The sequence below is a fragment of the Pongo abelii genome, chromosome 15 (genome assembly GCF_028885655.2).
Source record: "Pongo abelii isolate AG06213 chromosome 15, NHGRI_mPonAbe1-v2.0_pri, whole genome shotgun sequence".
NCBI lineage: Eukaryota > Metazoa > Chordata > Mammalia > Primates > Hominidae > Pongo > Pongo abelii.
Genome location: NC_072000.2, coordinates 68,063,551 through 68,079,719, shown reverse-complemented (window position 1 = coordinate 68,079,719; position 16,169 = coordinate 68,063,551). Strand labels below are relative to the sequence as shown.

Here is a 16,169-nt window from a genome sequence, read left to right as displayed (position 1 = left end):
CATTGTGGATTCTATACCAGTGGTGAAAAGGAAAGCCAGGCAACTCGATGTAATAACTTGTCTAGAGGAAGGAAAGTTGACACAAACTGATATCTTAGGCGTTAGTGTTACGTGATTGTTAGCCTTCAACCTTCAAGGATTTTCTTTAAAACTTTTTTTGAACTTAGTTCCTTTTCTGCCCCAGTTATGTTGCCATTTACTGGAAACAACAAGAGCTGAGCCTGCATAGCTTGCAAAGTGAAACTAAAAATCAAATATATCAAAAAGAATATTTTAATGAGTTATCTAATATACTGAATTATTTTCCCAAGGGCTTATTTTTCCACCTACACATTTCTTCCCCTCACCCCACCTTGATTCTTAAAGAATCCTTCCAGTGAGAGCAGTTTTTACTTCATACCTCTTTAAAAGCATTGCTTCATGTATTTATTTACCACTATTAGTTTCTGGAGGATGAGTATAAAACACCGACTTCTCCCACATGGATGATCAAATAATAAACCTAACCAAGCATATAAAAATATAAAGTAGATTGGGGGTGTACATAGGGATGGATAACTGTACAGCTTTGTGATCAAGCAAGCATTGCAAAATATTAAGGTTAGAATCTATGTGTTGACCATATAGGTATTCACCTTTAAATTCCTTTAACTTTGCTGTATACTAGAAATTTTGCATAATAAAATGCTGGGGGGGGGGCGGAACTAAAAGATAAATATGAGGCCAACAGCCAGATACAGTCAATCATATTAAATATTAAACAGAACACTTCAAAAAATACAAAGAATAAGAATCATTAAACAGTCCCTGCTAGTTCAAAAATCTTTCAATCCTGCCTGCCCCCTCTGTTTATCATCCACATCCCTTTTATTATCTCTTGCATGGATCACTGTTGTTAAAGATTTCAGCTACCAAATTAACTTGACTAATTGATGATTAATTTGTTTATCCTCCGAATTAAGATGAATCACAACCAGCCTGAGGTAAAAGAGTTGCTATATGGAATTGAGAGATTCTAACCAAAAAGAAAGGCTGTTTATTAGTTCACCATGAGCCTTGGCAGCCTGATAAGTGATAAAGATACAAACATCCTCAGCTTTGCGATATACTGAGGACCTCCACCACCCCTTCCCATACTCTGGGGCTCCTGAACCCAAAGTGGAAACAAAGCACTTCTTCATTTTGGCACCCTAAGATTTGAATTCCAGAATGAATTTTCTAAGGGCACACACTATTCCATGTCATCGCTATTTAAAACAAAAAAAGGGTAATAGCAATATTATACAAGTACTCACTGTATACAGGCACTGTTATAAGCACTTTGTATATACAACCTCATTTAATCTTTATAACAATGGTAAGAGTTAGGAACTATAGTTATCTCCACATTTGCAAAGACAAAGCTTAGATGCACCAGTATGATTCACAATTGTCTAAGGACACACAGGTAATAAATGATGGAGCCAAGACTTGAATCCAGGTGGTTTGGGCTTCAGAGTTCATGCTCTAAACCAACACGTGATGGTGCCTCCTAAGGTAAGTGAGAGTTTGCCATATGTCATTTATTTTTGTTTTCATTCATTTGCACAACAAATAATTATATAGGCTGGATGCTGCTCTCAAGAGATGCAATCCTCTGAGAATGATAAATGAACACAATATTAAGCAAAATCCTCTAATAAACAAGTACAGAAGGTACTCTGAGAGCAAAGGAGACCGCATGCCCCATCACTTAAAGCTGGAGATGGATGTGACTGTCAGGAGTTGCAGTGGACTGAGTTCTTATGTCCCCCAAAGTCCATATGTTGAAATCTAATCCCCAATGTCACGGTATTAGGAGGTGGGGCCTTTGGGAGGTGATCCTCATTAATGGGATTAGTACCCTTATAAAAGAGGCCCAAGAGAGACTCCTTACCCCTTCTACCATGTGAGGATAGACTGAGAGGATGGCCATCTATGAGGAAACAGGCCCTCATCAGACATTGGATCTTCTGGACTTGATATTGGATTAGATTTCTGTCATTTACAAACTACCCATTTTATGGTATTTTGTTATAGCAACTCAACAAGACAAGTGTGTACTTTTTCCAAAATAGCATTTCATGTCAAATAGTCCTATTAGAATTAGCATTATTTGGACAGTACCTTGAATTTGGTAAGAATGTCTCTGAGAAAATCCAAATCAGTATAATCAGAAATGACAAAGATATTACAGCTGATCCCTCAGAAATACAAAAGATCCACTACAACAACTCTATGCACACAACTTAGAAAATCTAGAGGAAATGGATAAACTCCTGGAAACACAATTTCCCAAGATTGAATTGGGAAGAGATTGAAATCTTGAGTAGACCAATACCAAACTCTGAAGTTGAACCAATAATATTTTTTTTAAAAACCTACCAACCAAAAAAAGCTCTGGACCAGATGGATTCACAGCTGAATTCTACCAGAAGTGTAAAGAGGAACTGGTACATATCCTACTGAAACTATTCCAAAAAATCAAGGAGGAGGGACTCCTCCCACTCATACTATGAAGCCAGCATCAGCCTAATACCAAAATTTGGCAAAGACACAACTAAAAAAGAAAACTTCAGGCCAATATCCCTGATGAACATAGATGCAAAAATTCTCAACAAAATACTATCAAACTGAATCCAGCAGCACATAAAAAAGTTAATTCATCACGATCAAGTAGGCTTTATTCCTGGGATGCAAGGTTGGTTCTAACATATGCAAATCAATAAATGGGATTCACCACATAAACAGAATTAAAAGCAAAAACCATATGTCATCTCAATAGACACAGAAGAACTTTTTATATAATCCAACATTTCCCTTTATGATTTAAAAAAACCCTCAACAGACTAGGCATTGAAGGAACATACCTCAAAATAATAACAGCCATCTATGAAAAAACCCACAGCCAACATCATATTCAACGGGCAAAAGCTGGAACAATTCCCCGAGACTCAGAACAAGACAAGGATGTCCACTCTCACCACTCCTATTCAACATAGCACTGGAAGCCCTCGCCAGAGCAATCAGGCAAAAGAAAGAAATAAAAGGCATCCAAACAGGAAAATAAGAGGTCAAACTATCTCTCTTTGCTGATGATATGATTCTATACCTAGAAAACCTTAAACACTCTGCCAAAAGGCTACTAGAACCGATATGTGATTTTAGCAGGGTTTCAGGATGTAAAATCAATGTACAAAAATTAGTAACATTTCTATACACCAGTAACATCCAGGCTGAGAGTCAAGAACATAATCCCGTTTACAACAGCCACAAAGATAATGAAATATCTAGGAACACAGCTAACCAAAGAGGTGAAAGATCTCAAGGAGAATTATAAAACACTGCTGAAAGAAATCAGAGATGAGACAAATAAAGGGAAAAACTTTCCATGCCCATGGATTAGGAGCATCAATATCATTGAAATGACCATACTATCAAAGCAATTTACAAATTCAATGCCATTGCTATCAAACTATGAACATTCTTCACAGAATTCGAAAAAAAACTCTAAAATTCATATAAAACCAAAAAGGAGCTCAAATAGTCAAAGCAATCCTAAGAAAAAAGAACAAAGCCAGAGCCATCACACTACCCGATTTCAAAATATACTCTATGGCTACAGTAACCAAAACAGTATGGTACTGATACAAAAACAGACACAAAGACCAATAGAACAAAATAGAAAACCCAGAAATAAGGCTGCACATTTCCAACCAAGACTGACAAAAGTAAGCAATGGGGAAATGACTCCCTATTCAATAAACGATGCTGGGATAACTGTCTAGCCATATGCTGAAGAATGAAACTGAACCCTTCCTTATCTTTCACCATAAACAAAAATTAACTCAACATAGATAAAAGATTTAAATGTAAGACCTCAAACTATAAAAATCCTGGAAGAAAACCTAGGAAATACTCTTCTCAACATAAGCCTTGACAAAGAACTTTTGGCTAAGTCTCCAAAAGCAAAAGCAACAAAAAACAAAAATTGACAAATGAGATCTAATTAAAGAGTTTCTGCGCAGCAAAAGAAACTATCAACAAAGTAAACAACCTACAGAATGGAAGAAAACATTTGCAAACTATGCACTGACAAAGGCCTAATATTCAGAATCTATAAGGATCTTACAGAAATCAACAAGCAAAAGACAACCCCATTAAAAAACGGGCAAAGTACATGAATAGACACTTCTCAAAAGGAGACTTAGAAGTGGCCAACTAACATGAAAAAATGCTTATCATCACTAATTATCAGAGGAATACAAATCAAAACCACCAAGATACACCATCTCACACCAGTCAGAATGGCTACTACTAAAAGTCAAAAAACAACAGATGCTGGTGAGGCTGCAGAGAAAAAGAGAGTGCTTATAAACTGTCAGTGGGAAAGTAAATTAGTGCAGCCACTGGGGAAAGTAAATGAGTGCAGCCACTGTGGAAAGCAGTTTGCAGATGTCTCAAAGAACTTAAAACAGAGCTAACATTCAACCCAGCAATCCTATTACTGCATACATACCCAAAGGAAAACAGATCATGCTATCAAAAAGACACATGCACTCATAAGTTTATTGCCACGTTACTCACAATAACAAAGACATGGATTCAGCCTGGGTTCCCATCAACAGTGGATTCGATAAAGAAAATGTAGTGCATACACACCATGAAATACTCAAGCCATAAAAAAAGAATAAAATCATAGCCTTTGCAGCAACATGGATGGAGCTGGAGGCCATAATCCTAAGCGAATTAACACAGGAACGGAAAATCAATAATACATGTTTTCACTTAAAAGTGGGAGCTAAACATTGAGAACACATAGACATAAACATGGGAACAAAAGATGCTGCAGACTTCCAGAGGGGTGAAGGGAGGGAAGGCAGCATGGGTTGAAAAACAACCTATTGGGTACTATGCTCACCACCTGGTTACAATATACCCATGTTACAAACGTGCACATGTGCCCTCTGTATCTAAAACAAAAGTTGAAATTTTAAAAAATACATAGAATGTCTCTGAAATTTAAAAAAAAAAAGGCCATTTAATTGAATATTAATCAAATATAAGGTGTCAAATATAGGGGAAAGAATCATTTGTTGTATTTACATTAAAAATAAAAACAAAACAATAAAGACAAGTTGTTAACTGGAGAACCAAGAAGTATTCCTGTCCTCAATTGGCATGTGGAATTCACTGTATTGGATATTAAAGATGTAGGAAAAGACCAGGCACATGCCTACAGTCCTAGTTACCCAGGAGTCTGAGGTGGGAGGATTGTTCAAACCCAGAAGTTTGAGGCAAGCCTGGGCAACATAGACAGACTACCTCTAAAAAGTAAATAATAAAAATAAATAAATAATAAAGGTGTCAGAAAAAAATTAGATAACATAGCACCCCCCAAAAAACAATCAAGATCTTAAAATAGCTGGATGTCTAAGAAGTTTCCATTTTTAACCATGAAAATTTATTAGCAAACAAGGCAAAAGATATATTCATAATTTTTTACTTCCTGGACAATTTCTTAGAGCTTCTAGAAATGTCTATCAAAAGTAAAACCAAACTTTGAAGACTAAATCAATTGGAAGTGTTAGATTATTAACCCAAATACTGTCATAGCACAATTATTTGTCAAAACATGCTACACAGGCCATGAGGATATAATTGAAGAGACTTATTGATGACATTTCCAACACAATTGTTTTTGGTGAGAAACTGCTGACATTTCTAGGGAGGAATTTACTTAACAAATAGGACCCATGAAAAACTGGAACACAGTAGAAAAGAAAAGCTCCAAGGGACTTCTCAGGATTTGAATTTAGAAGCTAGAAAGGCTTTGAAAAAGGAAGGCAGAAGAAAGACTGAAAGGCCAGGTGCAGTGGCTCATACCTGTAATCCCAGCACTTAGGAAGCCAGAGGCAAGAGAACTGCTTGAGACCAGGACTTCAAAACCAGCCTTCATCTCAACAAAAAAATCAAAAAAAATTAGCTGGGCATAGTGGCATACATCTGTAGTCCTAGCTACTCCAGAGGCTGAGGTTCCCGCCTCACTTGAGGCCAGGAGGTCAAGGCTGCAGTGAGTCGTGTTCATGCCACTGCACTCCAGCCTGGGTGACAAAGCAAGACCTTGTCTCAAAAAAAAGAAAAAAAACAAAAAGGAAAGAAAGAAGAGTGAGGGTTTAGCTAAGGGCTACATTGAGTCTCCCGGGTCTCTAGCAACCGAAATCTATCACTGTGTTTTGACTCCTCTAAGGAGAACACAGCGGCTGTGCCCAGGTAAATTCCAGCCCAGAAGAGCTTTCCTGGGTACTCCTTCCAGCCTTACTTTTTCTTTTCCAATAAAAGTTACTACAATTATATAACAAAGCCAGGGTTTACATTAAAATAAGTAAAACTATTCTTTTTTTTTTTTTTTTGAAATGGAGTCTTGTTCTGTCACCCAGGCTGGAGTGCAGTGGTGCAATCTCGGCTCACTGCAACCTCTGTTTCCCGGGTTCCAGTGATTCTCGTGCCTCAGCCTCCCTAGTAGCTGGGATTACAGGCACATACCACCACACACGGCTAATTTTTGTATTTTTAGTAGAGATGGAGTTTTGCCATGTTGGCCAGGCTGGTCTCGAACTCCTGACCTCAGATAATCAGCCCGCCTCAGCCACCCAAAGTGCTGGGATTACAGGCATGAGCCACCACTCCTGACCTTAAATGAAACTACTCTTAAAAGTGAATAAAATCTTTAGAAATACAACCAAAGATTGGGTGAAGAATGTAGTGGCATTAAAGCTTCTAAAATGAAGTGGAATAATGTGGGATTGTTTTTAAAATTCATGTAAATTAATATATACGCTTTTACCAATGGCATAAGCTATTTGGGGGTTTTGGTTTTGTTGTTTGTTGTTGAAGACAAGTTTTCATTCTGTCATCCAGGCTGGAGTACGGTGGTGCTATCATAGCTCACTGAAACCTCAACTTCCCTGGGCTCAAGCCATCCTTCCACCTCATCCTCCCAAGTAGCTAGAACTACAGGCACACGCCACCACGCTTGGCTAATTTTTAAATTTTCTGTAGAGGCAGGGTCTCACTATATTCCCCATGCTGGTCTCAAACTCCTGACCTGAAGCCATCCTCCTGCCTCACCTCCCAAAGTCCTGGGATTACAGGTGTGAGCAATTGCAGCCAGCTGACATAAACTACTTTGAAATGACTGTGGTTTGCTTATGCAATAATCCCGTGGTGTCAACTAAAACCTCAAAACACTAGTGAGTTTCCCTTTTTTAAAGAAATCTTGGCATTTACTCTGGTTTTTTCAGCTAAAAGACGAAATTTTAATAGAGAGTATCTGAAATGAAAGGAATTATGGGTGATTTTTATTTTCTTTTTATCTGCATTTTAAAAATTTTAAATGACAGATGCATATTTCTACTGAAATAAGAATAACAATTTGGCTTTTATTTTAATGAAATGACAGCAAAATGAGAATAAGGTATTATTAGTTCAGGTTCAGTTCTTCATTCCTTATTCAATAGAACCTGTACATCTATGTCTTCATAACAAGGAGAAAAATACTCTATTGACAAAAATGAAATATTTTTAAAATTCTCTGAGTGTGTCAGAAATTTCTAAAAAATACTCCCAAAGTCTTTTTGGTAGCTCAATGGTTTTCTGTTTTCTCATTAGTAGACAGTTTGTTAACAAGCCCTGCCAGTCTAACTGAAAGTCTAACTGAAAAACCACTCTGTCAACGGTGAGGAAGAAGCATGTGTCCCATCTTTAAAGGTTCACCAGAAGGTATATCATAACAGATGTAGCATTCACGTTATTTCTTTAACAGAGTGATTTTAAAGCCAGCATTTTCCCTGGGGTGTCTCTCCTGTTCTTTTTCCATTCTTCAGCTATACTATGTTATTTACAGTCCACCTAGGAATTTGGAAGGATCTTCTCCTTTATCAGTTAAATTGTAGAGCTATTCCTAGCAATTGACAGTCCACTTACAAGCTCACAGCAGAAAGTTGGTGAAACACTGCAATAAATTTGTTCATCTTTTTCCCATTAGCTTTTCCCCTTATTATTTATCCTGTGGTCATCATTTGACTAGAAGCAATTGGTGCATATTCCCAGGTCAGGTGATTTGTAAGGTCCACTCTATTCCCTCCTCCTGGGCACTTTATTCTTCTAATGACACCATACAAATGCCAGAACAATCAATCCTATCATATGGTCTGGCTGTGTCCTCACCCAAATCTCATCTTAAATTCTAACTCCCACAATTCCCACGTGTCATGGGAGGAACCTGGTGGGAGGTGATTGAATTATGGGGGTGAGTCTTTCCTGCACTGTTCTCATGATTATGAATGAGTCTCATGAGATCTGATGGTTACTATTAGGGGGAGTTTTCCTGCACAAGCTCTCTTTTTGCCTGCTGCCATCCATGTAAGTCGTGACTTGCTCCTCCTTGCCTTCCACTGTGATTGTGAGGCCTCCTCAGCCATGTGGAAGTTTAAGTTCATTAAACCTCTTTTTCATCCCAGTCTCAAGTATGTCTTTATCAGCAGCGTGAAAACGAACTAATACACCTATCTATGCATTACATTTTTGGAAAACAAAAATGTAGCAATTCTCAAATCATGATGCCACTGGGCTTGCAATCTCAAAACAAAGCAGTGTCACCAACCAATACCAACTGTGGCGAGAAACCACCCACTTAACCCATGATCAGAACATCCTGAGGAAATGTAGCCACTTCCCTAAAAGAGGCTTCCACTGGCCCTGACCCAGTCCCAGATGCTCTGAACTTCAGTATCCACTGCTATAGAATGGGAATAATACTTCTCGTAAAAGGTGGTTGTTGGAATTCAAGGAAAACACTCATGAAACTAAAAATGACAGCAATTAACATTTATTAAATACTATAAGAAATGTACTACACAGTATATAAATGGTATTTATTCTAATCTGTGAAATATATTTATAGGGATTATCCTATTTCTTAATCAGCAGTAAAAATTAAAAGCTAGTCACAATACTAGAACAAAGAGTGAAAAAACTTAGGCACAGTGGTTCACGCCTATAATCCCAGCACTTTGGGAGGCCAAGGCAAGAGGATCACTTGAGACCAGGTGTTCCAGACCAGCCTAGGCAACATGGTAAAACCCCTTCTTCACAAAAAATACAAAAATTAGCTAGGCATGGTGGTGTGTGCCTGTAGTCCCAGCTACTTAAGAGGCTGAGGCAAGAGGATCACCTGAGCCCAGGAGGTCAAGGCTGCAATAAGCCACGATTGCACCACTGCACTCCAGCCTGGGTGACAGAGCAAGACCCTGTCTCAAAAAAACTAACAAAAAGGGCCAGGCACAGTGACTCATGCCTGTAATCCCAGCACTTTGGGAGACCAAGGCAGGTGGATCACCTGAGGTCAGGAGTTCAAGACCAGCCTGACCAACAAGGTGAAACCCTGTCTCTACTAAAAATACAAAAATTAGCCGGGTATGGTGGCAGGTGCCTACAGTCCCAGCTACTCGGGAGGTTGAGACAGAAGAATTGCTTGAACCCAGGAGGCGGAGGTTGCAGTGAGCTGAGATCATGACAATGCACTCCACTTACACACATGGAGCAAGACATCATCTCAAAAAAAAAAAAAAAACTTAAGGATGAAAACTTCCAAAGCTAAAAAACCTGACATTCACAAATGTGAAATCAACACATATTCAGAAAATTTTCCACAAATGCTGTCTGATTCCACTTACATAAGGTACCTAAAGTCGTCAAAATTTATAGAGACAGAGAGTAGAATAGTGCTGCCAGGGAATGGAGAGTTAACTATTTTAATTAACTTTTAATTGTTTAATGAATATATAGTTTCAGTTTCACAGAATGAAAAGAGTTCTGGAAATGGATGGTGGTGATGGTTACACAACAATGTGAATCCACCAGCAGGAATTAATACCACTTAAAAATGGTTAGGATGATAAACTTTATATTATATGTATATTGAACAAAGTTTTAAAAGAAAAATTTTCAACCTATAATTTATATCCAGCTAAAGTATGAATCAAGTGTTAGGGTAGAAAAAAGTAATTTCCTGACACAAAAATCTCCAAAAAAATATATGTCCTAAGCACTTGTTCTTAGAAAGCTACTGGTGAGGGCCAGGTGCAGTGATTCATGCCTGTAATCTCACCAGTCTGGGAGGCCAAGGTGGGCAAATCGCTTGAGGCCAGGAGTTCGAGACCAGCCTGGGCAACCAGCAAAACCCCGTCTCTACAAAAAATACAAAAATTAACCAGGCGTGGTGGCATGCGCCTGTAGTCCCAGCTACTCAGCTGGCTGTGGCGGGTGGATCGCTTGAGCAAGGGAGGTAGAGACTGCAGTGGGCCGAGATGGCTACACAGCACTCCAGCCTGGGCAACGGCGAAGCTCTGTCTCAAAAAAAAAAAAAAATAAACCTATACCAACAAAATAAGGTAAAACAAGATGAATGAAAGTATGCCAACAAAATAGAACACTAAACTAAAAGTGAGAAAAACAGGGACTGGGCATTGAATACAGTGAAATAAAGGGACGTTCCCAGGACGATAGTGATGCAGCAGATTGAGGCAGGAAAGGGAGGGCTCTGAGAGGGAGGTTTGGGGTGGGAGCTGTGGGGAAGATTACATGGGAAGGAGGGATGTGACTACAGGCAGGAGTGAACCCATGAAATAAGAGAGTGCACAGACTGCTGTCTCAGTGAGGCTGAAGAATGATTACGGTTTGCATACCTTAGGAAATACACTAGGAGAGTTGGCGGCTGTGGTCAGAGAGATTTGAATGAGTAGCTTTGAAGATATAGCAGCTCATGATAGACAAAGTTCCAATTTGGGATCTCAAAACTTTTTTAAAAAATGTATTCCTCCATGCATTCCATGAAGAATTTGTGGTTTGCAAAACATGCTCGCTGTTCCTCTGGGTAGGAATGCTGAGAAATTTTGAAGCAGAGAAGAATGAAGGGAGCTCTCATCATCTGACTTCATTTTTCTCAGGAAAATAAGAGCTGAGGTCATCTCTTGGGAGCAGGAGCAGGGGGAGCATGGGTGGTTTGGGGTCCTTGAGGAATAAACGATGCTTGGAACAGGCCACAGTTAAGAACACAAACCAACCAACCAAAGAAGCATACAAGGATTGTGAGGGCAGCTGAAGGCCCACTGAGGCCAGAACAGCACTGGCTGCCAATGAACCCAAATGGCATGCCGGGTCCAAGGTTGGCCCAGGAGGGCTCAGCAAAGATGTTCTCACATCTGCCTGATGCTCATTTCTGCCAACTAAAAAATCCTGTAAAAGTACACGTATACACAAGGAGACACATTCAGGAATAATCAGGGTAGAACTGTTTGTAAGGAAAAAAGTGGAAATAATCTAACTGTCAGCAGAGAAACAGATAAACTGTCACTGATTCATGTAGAAGTGAAGACTATTCACAGCTAAAATGAATGAACAGCCAATATCAGCAAGGATAGATATCAGAACTACAAAGGTGGGGAAACGAGCCAGCACAAAGGATAGATATACTATGAAGTCATATGTCCTTTATGTAAATTTATTTATTTATTTATTTAGAGATAGGGTCTCACTCTGTCACCCAGGCTGGAGTGCAGTGGCACAAGCTCAGCTCACTGCAATCTCCACCTCCCGGGTTCAAGCAATTCTCCTGCCTCAGCCTCCCAAGTAGCTGAAATTACAGGCGTGCACCACCATGCCTGGCTAAGTTTTGTATTTTTTGGTGGAGAGGAGGTTTCACCATGTTGGCCAGGCTGGTCTCAAACTCCTGACAACAGGTGATCTGCCTGCCTTGGCCTCCCAAAGTGCTGGAATTCCAGGTATGAGCCACTGCGCCGGGCCATTTATGTAGATTTTAAGCACACACATGAACACATATATAGTAAAAGAACAAAAATATGCTAAGGCAGGACACCCACCACTTCACAGAGTGGAGGACAAAGGACTTGGAGGACAGACTTCAGCTATATAGTTTACTTAGTTAAACATCTAAGTAGGGAGTCCATTATCAGTGTTTAAAATAGTCATTATTAACTCTTTAAAATTTTAACAGAATTATATGTAAGTTAGAGAAGTGAGAGGAAATGGCTGAAAGAGCACTAGACTTAGAGTCAGGAGAACTCCGCTGTAGTCTCAGCTTCTCCACTGACCACTCAGCCTTGGGCAATCATCAGCTTCTCCAAGGTCCTGTTTCTTCATCTGCTAAATGAGGGTAATGATTTTGTCCAGGCCAACATTCAGACTTTCAGATTCCTGCCAAAGAATCTAACCCAAAGTTCTCCGCCACACATTTACAAACACTGGATTACAAGAAACAATATTCATGGAGGAATGCCTGAAACAGAGTCCACCCATTCCTGGATGTTGTCTTTGGATCCTGTCCAGCTGCCAGGGAGCCGTGAACCTGAACTGCATTGTTCTACCCCTTCAGAGAACTGCTTTTATTAAAATGTATTTCAGTGTGATCCCACAAGCCTTACTATGCAGGATATGATAGGAAACAGTCAAGAGAAAACTACCATTGTACTCTTTCTGCAGGAGTTCAGGAGTACACAGCCCATAAACCAGTGTTCCTTTTATGAGAACATGCTATGGAAAATTCTCTCAGGTCTCAGTACCAACAAAAACTGTGATCCTAGGCATCTATTCTTTTAATTTAATGAACATGTTATTTTTATAAACAAGATTTCCCTCCCTTTTTTGGCTGCTACAGCCCATCTCTAGCAACTACAAATGACTTTATAGAAAATAAGTTGCTTTACCACTGTCTGCATCCACCTATCCTTATTTTTCCTTCATTCCAATGTCCTCATCTATTTTTTATTCTATTGAATTTTATGTTTCTCTATAAAGTGCTTCAAACTTTTCCCTGGAATAAGAGAGGATATAAATAAATTAAGTCACAGACTTTCTGTAAGGACAAGATGATTATCTCCTTTAGTATGTAGCATGTTGAAATTACAAAACTGTAATGAAACTACAAAAATGTAAAATTTTTTTAGGTGTTCTTTTTTTTTTTTTTTTTTTTTGGAGACAGGGTCTCACTCTGTCACCCAGGCTGGAGTATAGTGGCACAATCTCAACTAACTGCCACCTTTGCCTCCCAGACTCAAGCCATCCTCCCACCTCAGCCTCTTGAGTAGCTGGGACAATAGGCACACACCACCTGCCAAGCTAATTTCTGAGTTTTTTTTTTTTTTTTTTGATAGAGACAGGATCTTGCCATGTTGCCCAGGCTGGTCCCAAACTCCCAGGCTCAAGTGACCCATGCACTTTGGCCTCCAAAGTGCTAGGATTACAGGTGTGAGCCACCCTTCCTGGGCCACAAATGTAAATTGTTATTCATTGGTGAGAAAGAAAAAATTGGTAGTAGAAAATGGAAATTTGTCCAGGTGCAGTGGCTCACGCCTGTAATCCCAGCACTTTGGGAGGCCAAGGCAGGCAGATCACAAGGTCAGGAGTTCAAGACCAGCCTGGCCAATATGGTGAAACCCTGTCTCTACTAAAAATACAAAAAAAAATTAGCCAGGGGTGGTGGCGGGCGCCTTTAGTCCCAGCTACTCTGGAGGCTGAGGCAGGAGAATCACTTGAACCCAGGAGGTGGAGGTTGCAGTGAGCCAAGATCATGCCACTGCACACCACCTAGGCGACAGAGCGAGACTTCATCTCAAAAAAAAAAAAAAAAAAAAAAAGAAAGAAAATGGAAATGTATGTGCTTTCAATAAATGAGATTATCTTAATATTTCTCAACGCCATATCACTTGAAGACAGCTAGATTCCAGCTGTAACCTCTAGGAAGAGGCCTAATTTGTAGACAACATGCTAAAGCATCCCTATGGAAAACATAGGAATGACTTTGTGACCTACTATCATTTCTGCCAGATTTACGTCCCATCACTCTTGAACTAAACGCGTATCACCAATAGCCGGAGTCCCATAGAAAGCCTGAATCAACAGTCTTGCCTACAAGCAACATATTAACAATGTTTCCAGGGTAGCATGGAACAGAGTAGTGGAGAGTGAGAACGTAGTGAGGGCCATAACGAATTATTATTTATTATTATTTATTCATAATAAAAATATATTCCTAAGGACACTTTACATCAAAGAATATATTTGTAATGATTATACGCCTGGTGAATATACTTATTCTGCCTTCCCTCCATTCCCTCATTCTGCCCCTCAATCTCCTCTCTGGGAGAACAGCAGTCCAGGCTCTGCAGTGTGTTTTTATCTATCTCTGCCCCAGCACACTCCCGTTCCAGCAATGCAAACACATGTTATTTTATAACGGCCGGATGCGGTGGCTCACACCTGCAATCCCAGCACTTTGGAGGCCAAGGCAGGAGGATCGCCTGAGGCAAGGAGTTCAAGACCAGCCTGGGCAACATAGCAAAACGCCATTTCTAGAAAAAAAAAATTGTTTTTAATTAGCAGGGCATGGTGGCGCATGCCTATAGTCCTAGCTGCTCAAGACGCTGAGGCAGGAGGACAGTTTGAGCCCAGGAGCTTAATTAAGGCTGCAGTGAGCTATGATCCTATGATCACATCCACTGCATTCCAGCCTGGGCACAGGAACAATGCCCTGTCTCAAAAAAAAAAAAAAAAAATCCATAAAATGCCAGCACATTAAAATGAAAAAGGCCATCTTAAACATCACATACATCTTCAAAAAGCTGTTAAAACCATCTTATCTTATACAACCTGTTTAAACTTTTAAAATAGAACTGAAAAGAAACAAATAATTAACGTCAGTCTGTCATTGGGTAACTTGGCTCTAGGTGAACTGGCCTTTTTCCCCAAAGAAGTAACTGAGTAACTAACGGATCACTCATCTCTGCTCCCCACTCCAGGAATAATCTCAGCCCTGCATCCCAGCGAAGCTGGCTGGAGCCTTGACTCCCATTGCCTAGCTCTTGTTAGACCCTTCCAGGCATTTTAAGCTGGAGTATACTACAGACTACCTTGCATCACTTAGAGGCTGTAGGTCCTGAATGTTTAGCTTGGCCAGCTAAAAAGGAGAAACCCATTCCTTAGACTCTCCACACTGAGCCTACCCTGGCCCTGTGAAACAGATTTCTTCAGATTCCAGATTCTAGCTTTGTGAGAAGGGCTGTCTTGCTTGCTGTTTTATCTTTATTATGTAGCATAGTGTATGCCATATAGCTGCTACATAATAGATGTTTGAGAAAAGATTTAAAAAAGAATAAATTAATAACTTGAGCAATGTTGTTGAAGAAAGTTTCTTTTTTTTTGAGACAGGGACTTGCTCTATTGCCCAGGCTGGAGTACAGTGGCGCGACCTTAGCTTACTGCAGCCTTAACCTCCCAGGCTCAGGTAATCCACCTCAGCCTCCCGAGTAGACGGGACTACAGGCGTGTGCCACCATGCCCAGCTAATTTCTTAATTTTTTTTGTAGTGACAAAAAAATAGGTCTCACAATGTTGCCCAGGCTGGTCTCGAGCTCCTGGACTCAAGTGATCCGACTGCTTCGGCCTCCCAAAGGGCTAAGATTAAAAGTGTAAGCCACCGCACCTGGCCAAGGACACCATTTCTACAACCTTCAGCTTCTCTGTGTAGGAAGCCCTTCCATTAAATTTTTTTTCTTTTTCTTTTTTTTAAAGAATTTAGTGCTAGACTTCATTTCCTTTGAGAAATGAAGAATGGGTGTTTGTTGTTGTTTTCTTTTCTAAAAATAAGAACCATATAATTAATGTTCCTTTTTCACTTTGGCTGCCGCAAAACACAGGGCTAACTTTGAGGTCTAACTCCAGTAACTGTGTAGACCCTCACCGTATTTGTTTTTCTCTGGCCTTTGTATTATGTTTTGTTTTTACTTTTGACTGACATATAATATCTGATCTTATATGTATTTGTTGTGATCATCTTAAATCCTTTGTGAATAAAAGAGAATGAATAAATTTAAAAACTAAATAAATAAAACAGCCAGGCATGGTAGCCCTAGCCTATAGGCCAGCTACTTGGGAGGCTGAGGCAGGAGGACTGCTTAAGCCCCAGAGTTCAAGGCCAGCCTGTGCAACATAGTGAGACCCCTGTCTCTACAAAAAAAAAAAAAAAAAAAAAAAAAGTACACCAAGGATTTATTTTTTACACAGACACAAATAAA

General features: G+C 39.7%; 1 protein-coding gene across 13 annotated transcripts in view; it reads right to left on the bottom strand.

The window, feature by feature from the left end:
- SYNE2 (spectrin repeat containing nuclear envelope protein 2) overlaps positions 1-16,169 on the bottom strand; it is a 368,208-nt gene that overhangs the window by 311,547 nt on the left and 40,492 nt on the right. The window lies entirely within an intron of this gene.